Source organism: Nerophis ophidion, linkage group LG27 (genome assembly GCF_033978795.1).
Source record: "Nerophis ophidion isolate RoL-2023_Sa linkage group LG27, RoL_Noph_v1.0, whole genome shotgun sequence".
In the NCBI taxonomy this organism is placed as follows: Eukaryota; Metazoa; Chordata; class Actinopteri; order Syngnathiformes; family Syngnathidae; genus Nerophis; species Nerophis ophidion.
In genome coordinates this window covers 25,978,381-25,991,353 of record NC_084637.1, presented here as the reverse complement: position 1 = coordinate 25,991,353, position 12,973 = coordinate 25,978,381, and the positions used below count along the sequence as shown (strand labels likewise).

The 12,973-nt window shown below is 40.7% G+C and overlaps 1 protein-coding gene across 2 annotated transcripts in view; it reads left to right on the top strand.

Annotated features, from left to right (window-relative positions):
* The window catches only part of LOC133544520 (R3H domain-containing protein 1-like), a 155,183-nt gene continuing 142,210 nt past the window's right edge, over positions 1–12,973 (top strand). The window contains exons 1-2 of one of the 2 annotated variants that reach the window (XM_061889929.1): positions 54–131; positions 212–274. The gene's annotated coding sequence lies outside the window, so the exon portion shown is untranslated. Of the gene's footprint in view, positions 132–211; positions 275–12,973 lie in introns of both variants that reach the window. The other variant, XM_061889927.1, reaches the window with a different exon arrangement.

Here is a 12,973-nt window from a genome sequence, read left to right as displayed (position 1 = left end):
ATAATTTCAACGCCCCCATGTCGCGATGAAGGAGCAGCTCGCTTGATATATCCGCTGCTTCACCACTGTTGGTAACATTAGCACGCTAGGTGGACGTCAAGGGGCTGCGCAGCATTTGCAAAAGCGAGGCGGTAAGGCACAACAAACACAAGTTTAACGCTAATAGCTTGGAATCCGACGCGTCGCACTTTTTTTTTTTTTTTTATGGCAGCCGTGCGAGGAGTTTGTGTGGCGGCCAGCTCGCAGTGCCGGTGTTAGCGCGCTTCCCTGGCAGGTAATGTGCGTTAGCTTAGCATTGAATCGACGTCAACTCTTATCATCATGTCGCCTTTGCTGGTTTGGCATGAATGCAAGCAAAATATCACTTAGTGGCTGCACTTTTTAATGAATATTGCGTTGCAATGCAAGACTGTAAGGCCTCCCCGCCACGCAACATTTGATGTTGTGTGCACAAACAATTCCGTGCATCATTTGTTATCAGGGCTGGGAGATATACCCTTTTTTAATATCGCGATACACGATATATATCTCGATATTTTGCCTTGGACTTGAACACTTGATGCATATAATCCCAGCAGTATGATGATTCTATGTGTCGACATTAAAACATTCTTCTTCATACTGCATTAATATATGCTCATTTTAAACTTTCATGCAGAGAGGGAAATCACAACTAGGTCAATTGACCAAAACTGTATTTATTAAACAGTTATTAAAGGCCTACTGAAAACCCACTACTACCGACCACGCAGTCTGATAGTTTATATATCAATGATGAAATATTAACATATAGTAGGCTGACCATATTCTGAAATCCCAAAAAGAGGACACATATATGCGTACACAGTATTCTGGACATCTGTGTTGCTGAATCTTTTGCAATTTGTTGAATGAATAATGGAGACGTCAAAGAAGAAAGATGTAGGTGGGAAGCGGTGTATTGCGGCCGCCTTTACAAACACAAACACAGCCGGTGTTTCCTCGTTTACATTCTGCTCTTACCGTAGACAGGAGCGGAGAGTTTGCGTTGTTCCTCCTGCAACTGTGGACTCTCTTGCCTCCTCCCACCCGCCGTCAGATGCTTACTCCGTGGAGGGAAAAAAAAAAAAAATCTCAGCCCGGCTGCCTTGCCTCGTCAAGAAACGTGGCTTCCCTCGGAGACACTGGCGGTCACCACACCCGTGGCCACACGCCTCCGACTTTTAAGATACGACGATATAATTTCACTAAAACACTAGTAACACAATAAGCAGATAAGGAATTTTCAGAATTATTCTAGTAAATGTGTCTAATAACATCTGAATTGCTCCCACTGCCCTCGTCTTTTTTTTTCTTTTTTTCTAGTCCTCCACTGTTACTTTCCTCATCCAGAAATCTTTCATCCTCTCTCAAAATAATGGGGAAATTGTCGCTTTCTCGGTCCGAATCGCTCTAGCTGCTGGTGGCCATGATTGTAAACGATGTGAGGAGCGCTACAACCAGTGACGTCACGCGCACATCGTCTGCTACACCCAGTACAGGCAAGGCTTTTTTATTAGCGACCAAACGTTGTAAACTTTATCAGCAAAAATATGGCAATGATCACGAATTGATCAAGTATGACACATAGAATGGACCTGCTATCCCCGTTTAAATAAGAAAATCTCATTTCAGTAGGCCTTAAATATTGCGTTGCAATGCAAGACTGTAAGGCCTCCCCGCCATGCAACATTTGATGTTGTGTGCACAAACAATTCCGTGCCTCATTTGTTATCAGGGCTGGGAGATATGCCCTTTTTTAATATCTCGATATTTTTTTAGGCCATATCACGATACACAATATATATCTTGATATTTTGCCTTGGACTTGAACACTTGATGCTTATAATCCCAGCAGTATGATGATTCTATGTGTCTACATTAAAACATTCTTCTTCATATTGCATTAATATATGCTCATTTTAAACTTTCATGCAGAGAGGGAAGTCACAACTAAGTCAATTGACCAAAACTGTATTTATTAAACGGTTATTGTGGGCCTACTGAAACCCACTACTACCAACCACGCAGTCTGATAGTTTATACATCAATGATGAAATATTAACATTGCAACACATGCCAATACGGCCTTTTTAGTTTACTAAATTGCAATTTTACCTTTCGCGCTAAGTATCCTGTTGAAAACGTTGCGGTATGATGAAGTGTGCGCGTGACGTCACGGATTGTAGCGGACGTTTTGATCCAAGCTATAAGTGGTCTGCTTTAATCGCTTAATTACACAGTATTCTGGACATCTGTGTTGCTCAATCTTTTCCAATTTGTTCAATTAATAATGGAGACGTCAAAGAAGAAAGCTGTAAGTGGGAAGCGGTGTAATGCGGCCGCCTTTAGCAACACAAACACAGCTGGTGTTTCCTCGTTTACATTCGGCTCTTACCGTAGAAAGGAGCAGAGAGTTTGCGTCGTTCCTCCTGCAACTGTGGACTCTCTTGCTTCCTCCCACCGGCCGCCACCGACCGTCGGATGCCTACTCCGTGGAGGGAAAAAAAAAAAAAAAAAATCTCAGCCCGGTTGCCTTGCCTCGTCAAGAAACGTGGCTTCCTTCGGAGACCCTGGCGGTCGCCACACCCGTGACCACACGCCTCCGACTTTCAGATACGACTATATAATTTCACTAAAACACTAGTAACACAATAAGCAGAGGTTACGACGGATGGTATTAAATTCTATTTTTTTCATACGGTGTTGATGTGGAAATGTTTGCCTCAGCATTTTGATGGTGTGGGCGTGTGGCACCGATTGGAGATGTTGACATGCGGCGTAAGCACTCTTCATTCTCTAGCACAGTGGTTCTCAAATGGGGGTACTTGAAGGTATGCCAAAGGGTACGTGAGATTTTTTTTTTAATATTCTAAAATTAGCAACAATTCAGAAATCCTTTATAAATATATATATTGAATAATACTTCGAATGTAGGTTCATAAACTGTGAAAAGAAATAGTGTTGACAGCTAGAGTTTTTGTGGACATGTTCCATAAATATTGATGTTAAAGATTTCTTTTTTTGTGAAGAAATGTTTAGAATTAAGTTCATGAATCCAGATGGATCTCTATTACAATCCCCAAAGAGGGCACTTTTAGTTGATGATTACTTATATGTGTAGAAATCTTTATTTATGATTTAATCACTTGTTTATTTTTCAATGAGTTTTTAGTTATCTTTATATATTTTTTTCCAAATAGTTCAAGAAAGACCACTACAAATGAGCAATATTTTGCACTGTTATACAATTTTAATAAATCAGAAACTGATGACATAGTGCTGTATTTTACTTCTCTATCTCTGTTTTTCCAACCAAAAATGCTTTGCTCTGATTAGGGGGTACTTGAATTAATAAAATGTGCACAGGGGGTACATCACTGAAAAAAGGTTGAGAACCACTGCTCTAGCAGGTGACTTTTCAAATAATGCTACATATAAGCAGTAATGCTACTTTTTATAGCAACGCTTTTGCCGCATGCTTGACTTATTACGGTTGTCTGTTCAAAATATTCCCACTTGAAGCCAAACCACCGCCAGACGATGGACCCCTTGTTGTTTTTCATGGGAATTAATTCTTTCTTCATTCGCACCTTCTTTCTCTCGTATTACCACTCGCACGGCTCCGCTAGCATCACAGCTAACGTTACCCATGCTGCTACCTCTCTGCTCCGCGAGTGCGTATACGTATGTGACGTATGACGTGCTATTATGTGACGTATGCAAGAAGGTGCTCTTTTTGTCTGTGAGAAGGAGAGACAGGAAAGAGTGAGAAGAGCCACTAGAGCATGGGTGTCAAACTCAAATACAGAGTGGGCCAAAATTTTAAACGGAACAAAGCCGCGGGCCAAGGTTGAACAAGTTAACCTTTTAATAGGGACCCAAACAAGTTTTGCATTGAATATTGAACAAGCACGGCTTATATAACTTTAGTGACATGCAAAATCCAGTTTCAAATAATAATAATAATAATTGAAAAAATATCAATGGCATATCAAATGAAATTTAAATAAAAATTGTATGCCTTTTTTTCTATTTGCAATCTTCTGAGGTAAATGTCCAATTTTTTCCACAAGCTAATAATAAATTTGAAAATGTGTTTAGTGGTGCAAGGACAAATTATGAAGCAAAATTAAAGTTAAATCATGTGGAAATTGATAGAGTATATGAAACTAAATTCTTGGGAATAATAATTGATCATAAACTGTGTTGGAAACCGCATATTGAATATATAAAAGGAAAAATATCCAAATCAATTGCTATTCTTTATAAAGTAAGACACATGCTGAATAAGACATGCCTGCATATGTTGTATTATTCTTTTATTTTTCCATATTTAACGTATTGTGTTGAAATTTGGGGAAATGTTTATAAAACAAACATAGACCCAATCATAAAACTTCAAAAAAGGGTCATTAGAATAATACACAAAGCCTGCTACTATAAACATACCAATCCCTTATTTATGAGTTCAAATGTGTTAAAATTTTCCGACATTGTGTTTTTAAAAACAATGGAAATTATGTTTCGAGTAAAGAACAACAGCCTTCCAGCTTGTATTCGCAGGCTATTTCATTTAAGAGGAGAAAACTATAATTTACGGGGGATATCGATTTTTGAAATGGGTAAAGCGAGAACAAATATAAAATACAAATGTATTACAGTTTTAGGAGTTAAATGGTGGAACAAGCTCAGTGATGAGCTGAAGACATGCACTTCTTTGGTAAGGTTTAAGAAAACATTGAAAGGTGAAATAATTGAAAATTATAAAATATAGTCACAATTACTTTCATCCCATTGATTTTTGATTTATTTATTTTTTTATGTTGATGTTCCAAGCAATCTAATTTTCAGTGAAGGTATAGGATAGGCAAATATAAGCTTTGGCTTCAGCCTATTCCTTTTTTGGTCATTCTTTTTCTTTTCTTTTATGTGTAAATGTGCATTATTGTATACATATAACATGTACTGTAAAACTGATCACACACAATGGTTGATTGATTTGATTTGATTGATTATATGACCGAAATAAACTTATTTCATTCATTCATTCATTCAAAAGAAAATAACAATAATGAATGAACCGAACATTCAAGCCTTGAAGTAGCAAGAGAAAATGCATGAATAAAACGATAATTATTGGTCAGTTTGCTGGAAGTTTCCTGGAAGAGTTAGTGCTGCAAGGGGTTCTGGGTATTTGTTCTGTTGTGTTACGGTGCGGATGTTCACCCGAAATGTGTTTGTCATTCTTGTTTGGTGTGGGTTCACAGTGTGGTGCATATTTGTAACAGTGCTAAAGTTGTTTATGCGGCCACCCTCAGTGTGACCTGTATGGCTGTTGACCAAGTATGCCTTGCATTCACTTGTGTGTGTTTCTGTGTGTAAAAGCCACAAATATTACGGGACACTCTGTTAGTATGGAGGAAAAGCGGACGTGACGACAGGTTGTAGAGAACGCTAAAGGTCGTGCCTTAAATGCACGCCCCCAATATAGTTGTCCAGGTGAAATCGGTATAAATTCGGGAGAATGGTTGCCCCGGGAGATTTTCGGGAGGGGCACTGAACTTCGGGAGTCTACCGGGAAAATTAGGAAGGTTGGCAAGTATGAATATTAGCGGTAAATGCGGTGTTACTGCGGCACCAACACTGTATAACACCGGCGGGCCAGCTCTAATGATAAATTGATATTGCCTCAAGGGCCAAATTAAATTACACGGCGGGCCAGATTTGGCCCGCGGGCCAGAGTTTGACACCCATGCTGCAGTGTAATGCCCGCAGCTAAAAGCAACTGTGTGAGAACGTATAATCGAATATCACGATATAGTCATTTTCTATATCGCACAGAGGCAAACCCGCGATATATCGTGTATATCGATATATCGCCCAGCCCTATTCGTTATGTTGTTTTTCCCATTTGAAACAAGATTGCAAACTCCCTGGGGGACAAAAAAGGGACACCTTGCTGGGCTGGTCCACCCAATTCTGGTGTTTTCTTCTTTTATTTGTTTGAAATGTGTTTTATAATATTTACACAAGTTAAATGCAGACAACTGGACTCTTCTTGTTTGCTTATGACCTAAAAACTGACAATCTCTACACGTACATTTTTATTAAGGCTGTCAAACGGTTAAAATATGTAATCGTGATTAATCGCCGTTTGTTTATGGTTAACTCAAAATTAACTGGAATAATCGCAGATCGGAGGAGCAGTGTGGTTTTCATCCTGGTCGTGGAATTGTGGACCAGCTCTATACTCTCGGCAGGGTTCTTGAGGGTGCATGGGAGTTTGCCCAACCAGTCTACATGTGCTTTGTGGACTTGGAGAAAGCATTTGACCGTGTCCCTCGGGAAGTCCTGTGGGGAGTGCTCAGAGAGTATGGGGTATCGGACTGTCTTATTGTGGCGGTCCGCTCCCTGTACGATCAGTGCCAGAGCTTGGTCCGCATTGCCAGCAGTAAGTCGAACACATTTCCAGTGAGAGTTGGACTCCGCCAAGGCTGTCCTTTGTCACCGATTCTGTTCATAACTTTTATGGACAGAATTTCTAGGCGCAGTCAAGGCGTTGAGGGGTTCCGGTTTGGTGGCCGCAGGATTAGGTCTCTGCTTTTTGCAGATGATGTGGTCCTGATGGCTTCATCTGACCGGGATCTTCAACTCTCACTGGATCGGTTTGCAGCCGAGTGTGAAGCGACCGGAATGAGAATCAGCACCTCCAAGTCCGAGTCCATGTTTGTCGCCCGGAAAAGGGTGGAATGCCATCTCCGGGTTGGGGAGGAGACCCTCCCCCAAGTGGAGGAGTTCAAGTACCTAGGAGTCTTGTTCACGAGTGAGGGAAGAGTGGATCGTGAGATTGACAGGCGGATCGGTGCGGCGTCTTCAGTAATGCGGACGTTGTACCGATCCGTTGTTGTAAAGAAGGAGCTGAGCCGGAAGGCAAAGCTCTCAATTTACCGGTCGATCTACGTTCCCATCCTCACCTATGGTCATGAGCTTTGGGTCATGACCGAAAGGATAAGATCACGGGTACAAGCGGCCGAAATGAGTTTCCTCCGCCGTGCGGCGGGGCTCTCCCTTAGAGATAGGGTGAGAAGCTCTGCCATCCGGGAGGAACTCAAAGTAAAGCCGCTGCTCCTCCACATGGAGAGGAGCCAGATGAGGTGGTTCGGGCATCTGGTCAGGATGCCACCCGAACGCCTCCCTAGGGAGGTGTTTAGGGCACGTCCAACCGGTAGGAGGCCACGGGGAAGACCCAGGACACGTTGGGAAGACTATGTCTCCCGGCTGGCCTGGGAACGCCTCGGGATCCCCCGGAAAGAGCTAGACCAAGTGGCTGGGGAAAGGGAAGTTTGGGTTTATCTGCTTAGGCTGTTGCCCCCGCGACCCGACCTCGGATAAGCGGAAGAAGATGGATGGATGGATGGATGGATGGAATCGCAGATCGATATAAATTAAGTGTCAAATCTCAAATCGCCATGGCTGGACAATTGGTTTCCTTTACTGGAAGTTATTTAAACATTATGCTTTTTAAAATTTCTCAACACACAATGGACATAAACATGTTTTTAATGACAATTATTAAAAATGACATGCACTGTCGTGGTGTGTTGCCAGATTTTGTATATTGTAGGAACACACCATCCTGCTGTGGGAGCACTTGCATTCAGAGGAGAGGAGCTACACTTCCATGTTTAGATACCAGTTTCACACATCCATCCATTTTCTACTGGTTGTCCCTTTTGGGTTCGCGAAGGGTGCTGGAGCCTATCTCAGCTGGTATTTTGGCGGATGGTAGAGTACACCCTGGACAAGTCGCCACCTTATCGCAGAACCTATGGTTCTAGAGCCAAATGTGGCTCTTTTGATGACTGCATCTGGCTCTCAGATAAATCTTAGCTGACATTGCTTAACACGATAATTATGAATAATTCCGCTGGAATTCACAGTGCTAAAAATAACGTTCAAAATATAAAACATTCTCATGCATTTAAATCCATCCATCCATTTCCTACCGCACCCGTTCAAGAAGTCGCATTAATGGTAAGAAGTATTTTTTGTCATGATGGGGGGGTCGCAGCTTGCTGCGGGGTCGTTCTCCCAGGAAGGCAGACAGACTACTCGGGACATGGCACTTAGGTAAAAACATAACTTAATTTAAACCAAAAAAAGATACAAACAAAAATTGCTCCCAGCGGAGGCACAACTTGGGCTAAGGAAGAAAGCTAACGCATAAACAGACTACGAACATAAATCAAACAAAACTTACTTGGCATGGCATGAAGCACGAAACTATGGCAAGGCATGAAACAAGTCAGCACAGAGCAAGAAAAGATCACATTGACGCCAGGGCGACTGACTGGCAAAGACAAGCTTAAATACTGCCTCTGATTAGTGCTCGGGAAGCAGATGAGCGGGCATTTTGTCCACCAGAGACAGGTTGACAAAATGAGTAACCAAGGAAACCAGACAAGGGAGTGGAAAAAAACAGGAACTTAAAGAGTCCAAAAGACAAACAGCACATGGCCAAACAAAAACATGATCAACAGACATGACATTTTATTTTATTATTGGTTAGCTTCAGAATAACAATGTTATGAAAAAGAATAAGAGACTTATTATACTCTAAAAATGTTGGTCTTACTTAAAAATGCACGCATTTAGTTGTATTCAGTGTTAAAAAAATATGATATGGCTCTCACGGAAATACATTTTGAAATATTTGGCTTTCATGGCTCTCTCAGCCAAAAAGGTTCCCGACCCCTGCATTAACACAATGTGGATTGTTACAATTAGGGCTGGGCGATATATCGATATACTCGATATATCGCTGGTTTGTCTCTGTGCGATATAGAAAATAACTATATCGTGATATTCGAGTATACGTTCTCACACAGTTGCTTTTAGCTGCGGGCATTTCACTCCTTCTTGTCTCCTCACAGAGACGTAAACAAGCGCACCTTCTTACATACGTCAGCGTACAACGTTACACGCCCTCCCCGATCAGTTCAGTTCAGTTTATTTTCAGTCTAACAAAAACATATTCAAACATGGATCACGATTCAAAAATGAATAACATGACTGAAACAGGCAGAAGCAAAAAAGCTTATATGCCCAACATACATTTTTTTTACATTCAATTAAGTTACCTTTTCTAATAATTTTGTACTACAAAAAGAAATTTAGTCATTCAGCATTTACATTTAAGTTGCCCTTTAACAAATAATACAAAAATATGTACTTACACACATGCATTTTTTTGTAAATAGATAAATATACATACCTTTTAAATACAACATTTAACCAAACAAACATACATTTCTAGTTCACATAGCTTTTTAAAATACATTGTGACATGTTCTTTTTGAAATTAAATACTGAGTCACTCATTTTTATTTCTTTACCAACAGAATTCCACAAATTAACACCGAGAACAGATAAACATCTACGTTTAACAACTAATCTTGCTTTTGGTAAAATAAACTTAGATTCATCTCTTAGAGAGAAGTATTTTTGCTACATGGGTTAACATTAACTCTGATGCTAACGGTGCGTCGCGAGTGGTAATACGAGAGAGAGAAGGTTTCAATCTTGTAACACATGAAGGAATAATTATTTCCCAAGAAAAACAGCACTGGGTGCATCGTCTGGCAGTGGTTTGGCTACAAGCGGGAATATTTCATTTCCTATTTAAAGCTCATTTTTATTTGACACTTATTGAAATATCTTGTGTGACATCATGCACAAAAGTGCACTTTATTTGTTTTAAACTATTATAGTGGCGTTCTGTTCAGAAAGTGCACTTAAATTTAGTGTTGTTTTGATATGTCATCTTGGTGACATCATGCGCAAAAGTGCACAACGGCTTGTTTTAAAATGTCTCTGACAATCTTGCACTTTCTGTTTGGAAATGACATGAATGTTTGTGCCACTGCTTAATAACTGTTTAATAAATACTGTACTGGCAAATTGACTTAGTTGTGATTTCCCTCTCTCCCTGAAAGTTTAAAAGTAGCATATATTAATGCAGTATGAACAAGAATGTTTTAATGTAGTCATATAGAATCATCGTACTGCTGTTATTATATGTGTCAAGTGTTCATTCAAGGCTAAGGCAAAATATCAAGATATATATCTCGATAATATCGAGATATTATTAAAAGGCCATATCGCCCTGCCCTAGTTAGAATCATGGTTTGCTTGACAAAGATGTTTGGTAAAGTAATCTGTGATATTTCACCCTGAATAAATGCTTTCTGATATTCTGTACATAAAATGTTGTACAAGTTAACCTTCTCTATTATTTATCATTGAACATTCTGTAATTGTGGGCTTTCAACTAGAACAGGTAATTAAATAATCCATCCATCCATCCATCCATTTTCTACCGCTTGTCCCTTTCGGGGCAGCGGGGGGTGCTGGATCTTATCTCAGCTGCATTCGGGTGGAAGGCGGGTACACCGTGGACAAGACTCCACCTCATCGCACAGCCAATAATATAGACTTTATTTCAATCTGCCGGAAAACATTTGTTTAGTTAGACATATCACAGATTACACCACAAAACATCTTTGAGTATGATTTGTTGTGTCTTCGTTGCACTGTCGTTCGGGAGAGTCTCGAAGGCAGGGAAACAATCCAAGTTAGAATTTTTTGTATACGAGTGAAAATAAAATTTGCTTTTCGCTCTAAATTGTCTACGACTGGTCCTCAAACCTGCGGGGGAGACAATACGACAGTCCACAGTTCTTCCCGCATCTTCCAATCATTTGTGGCAGCTTTGGGGTACTTTGAAGACTGCCAGCAACTTCCAATTTGTCGACAAACCAGTGCAACGCTTACTCCAGCCAGCAGATGTCCTGTTGTCATAAGTCCCAATAGGTAGATATCTTCACGTTCTCGACAGAAAAGGGTCGCCAGGCACGCGGTAGTCTTTCTTCTCCCAAGATTCCGTCGTGTGTCCAGCAACAACTGCTTCGTCACGACTGCAGGTTCCCCTAAACCAAAGATCTTGTCAATTTCATTGAGTTAAATAGTTTCAATGTTGATTTGGAAAGCAGTGCAAAACGAAGAAACATTTTTTTAAGGCAAGACGAAGAAGCAAGCAGGAGAGGAAAGGGGAGCGTCCACCCTCGATGAGTCTTGTTGTGGGGCAGACTGGCTCGTACATGCAAATGCATCCTTCGCTGTTCTATCCATCCATCTTCTTTCGCTTATCCAGGTTGGGTCGTGAGCCTCTCCCTCAGGCACTTTGTCAAGCTCCTCCCGAGGATCACGACCCGTTCCTAGGGTAGCTGGTCCTGTCCGCTCAGTTTTTAGATTTAAATTTTTTGTCTTTCAAATTAAAATTCAATCTCAACAATCTTTTTATTTTGATGTAATTTCCATCATTAATAGAAAATTCCATGACCAAAACATACACCGGCCAGCTTATTCGTTGGCTCAGTGTTTTATTTAATAGATACAGTAGGATAGGACAGATTTTATTCATCCCACAAATGGGAAATAATGTGGTTGCAGATTCAAAAAGTCCACAAAAAATAAGTTAAAAACAAGAGGGAAACACAAAAAAAAGATATTTGTCTACACACGGTGCAATCGTATGTGTGCAATATGTATTTATTGCAAGAAATGTATTTTTTGTTGTTTTACTTTTGTAGCTGTATGTAGAAATGGTACCGCTGAAGTTGCAGGTATGGTAAATTTGAAAAACGTCATAGGTAATTGTGTATTGAAGTAGTCCTTGTTTAGAATATTTAAATGAAAAAATGGCCTTGTTTGATTTTGTAGTGTTGGTTTGAAATGGAAAAGCAAACGATCGAATAATACACAGATTTCAACATCAGTGATCATTTGATACATTCATTAATTACCGGTATGTTGCACCAACCCCAAAAGGGACAAGCGGTAGAAAATGGATGGATGTTTTTCATGTGGGGCAGCACGGTGAAACAGGGGTTAGTGCATATGTCTCACAATACAAAGGTCCTGAGTTTAATCTCGGCCTCGGTATCTTTCTGTGTGGAGTTTGCATGTTCTCCCCGTGACTGCGTGGGTTCCCTCCGGGTACTCCGGCTTCCTCCCACCTCCAAAGACATGCACCTGGGGGGAAGGCTGATTGGCAACACTAAATTGTCCCTAGTGTGTGAATTTGAGTGTGAATGTTGCCCGTCTATCTGTGTTGGCCCTGTGATGAGGTGGCGACTTGTCCAGGGTGTACCCTGCTTACCGCCCGAATGCAGCTGTGATAGGCTCCAGCACCCCCCGCAACCCTGAAAGGGACAAGTGGTGGAAAATGAATGGATGGATGTTTTTCATGTTGGCTACTGTCTGCATAATTTCTGCCACTAACTGAGAAAGAATGGCAAAATGGTGTGCCTTCTTAATGAAAATTATTTACCGACACATTTTACCAATCAATTGTTTTCATTGCTGAAGTCATACCGTCTTTTATTCAGTTAAATTCTGCTGTGAGTTTTTTTGGACTTGTTGAAAATGCCTTGTCCTGCACCTTGCATAGAGTATGGTTTGGGAGCAAGGCGTGCACGTTTTTCAAAATAAGAGGTCTCCAATTTAGTCCAAGTGTCATCTGCAAGGGAGTCATACTTGGCTTTTTGATTGCGATAATTGTTGTAAACAGCCAAACCTTTATCTAGATTCGCTTGTCAGATCGCGTAATTAATACTGCCAATGCCTCATTCAGCTCGTCTAATCAGCGGCCCATACACGCAATAATTGTGATGCATTTACACGGGCAATTATTGTCTCACGGTCGAAATGTGCTGGGATTAAATTTACAGCATGCAAGGTGCCTCCGCGGATAACGATGAGCATATTAATACGGTTTTTCGCAAAGGAATCGTTTGGAATTAGGTTAGATGCACCATAATCGGCCGGGTTATAAAATAATCCCCTCGTGAAACCTACTTTGGCGTTCAACGTTATCCATATTATGTGCACT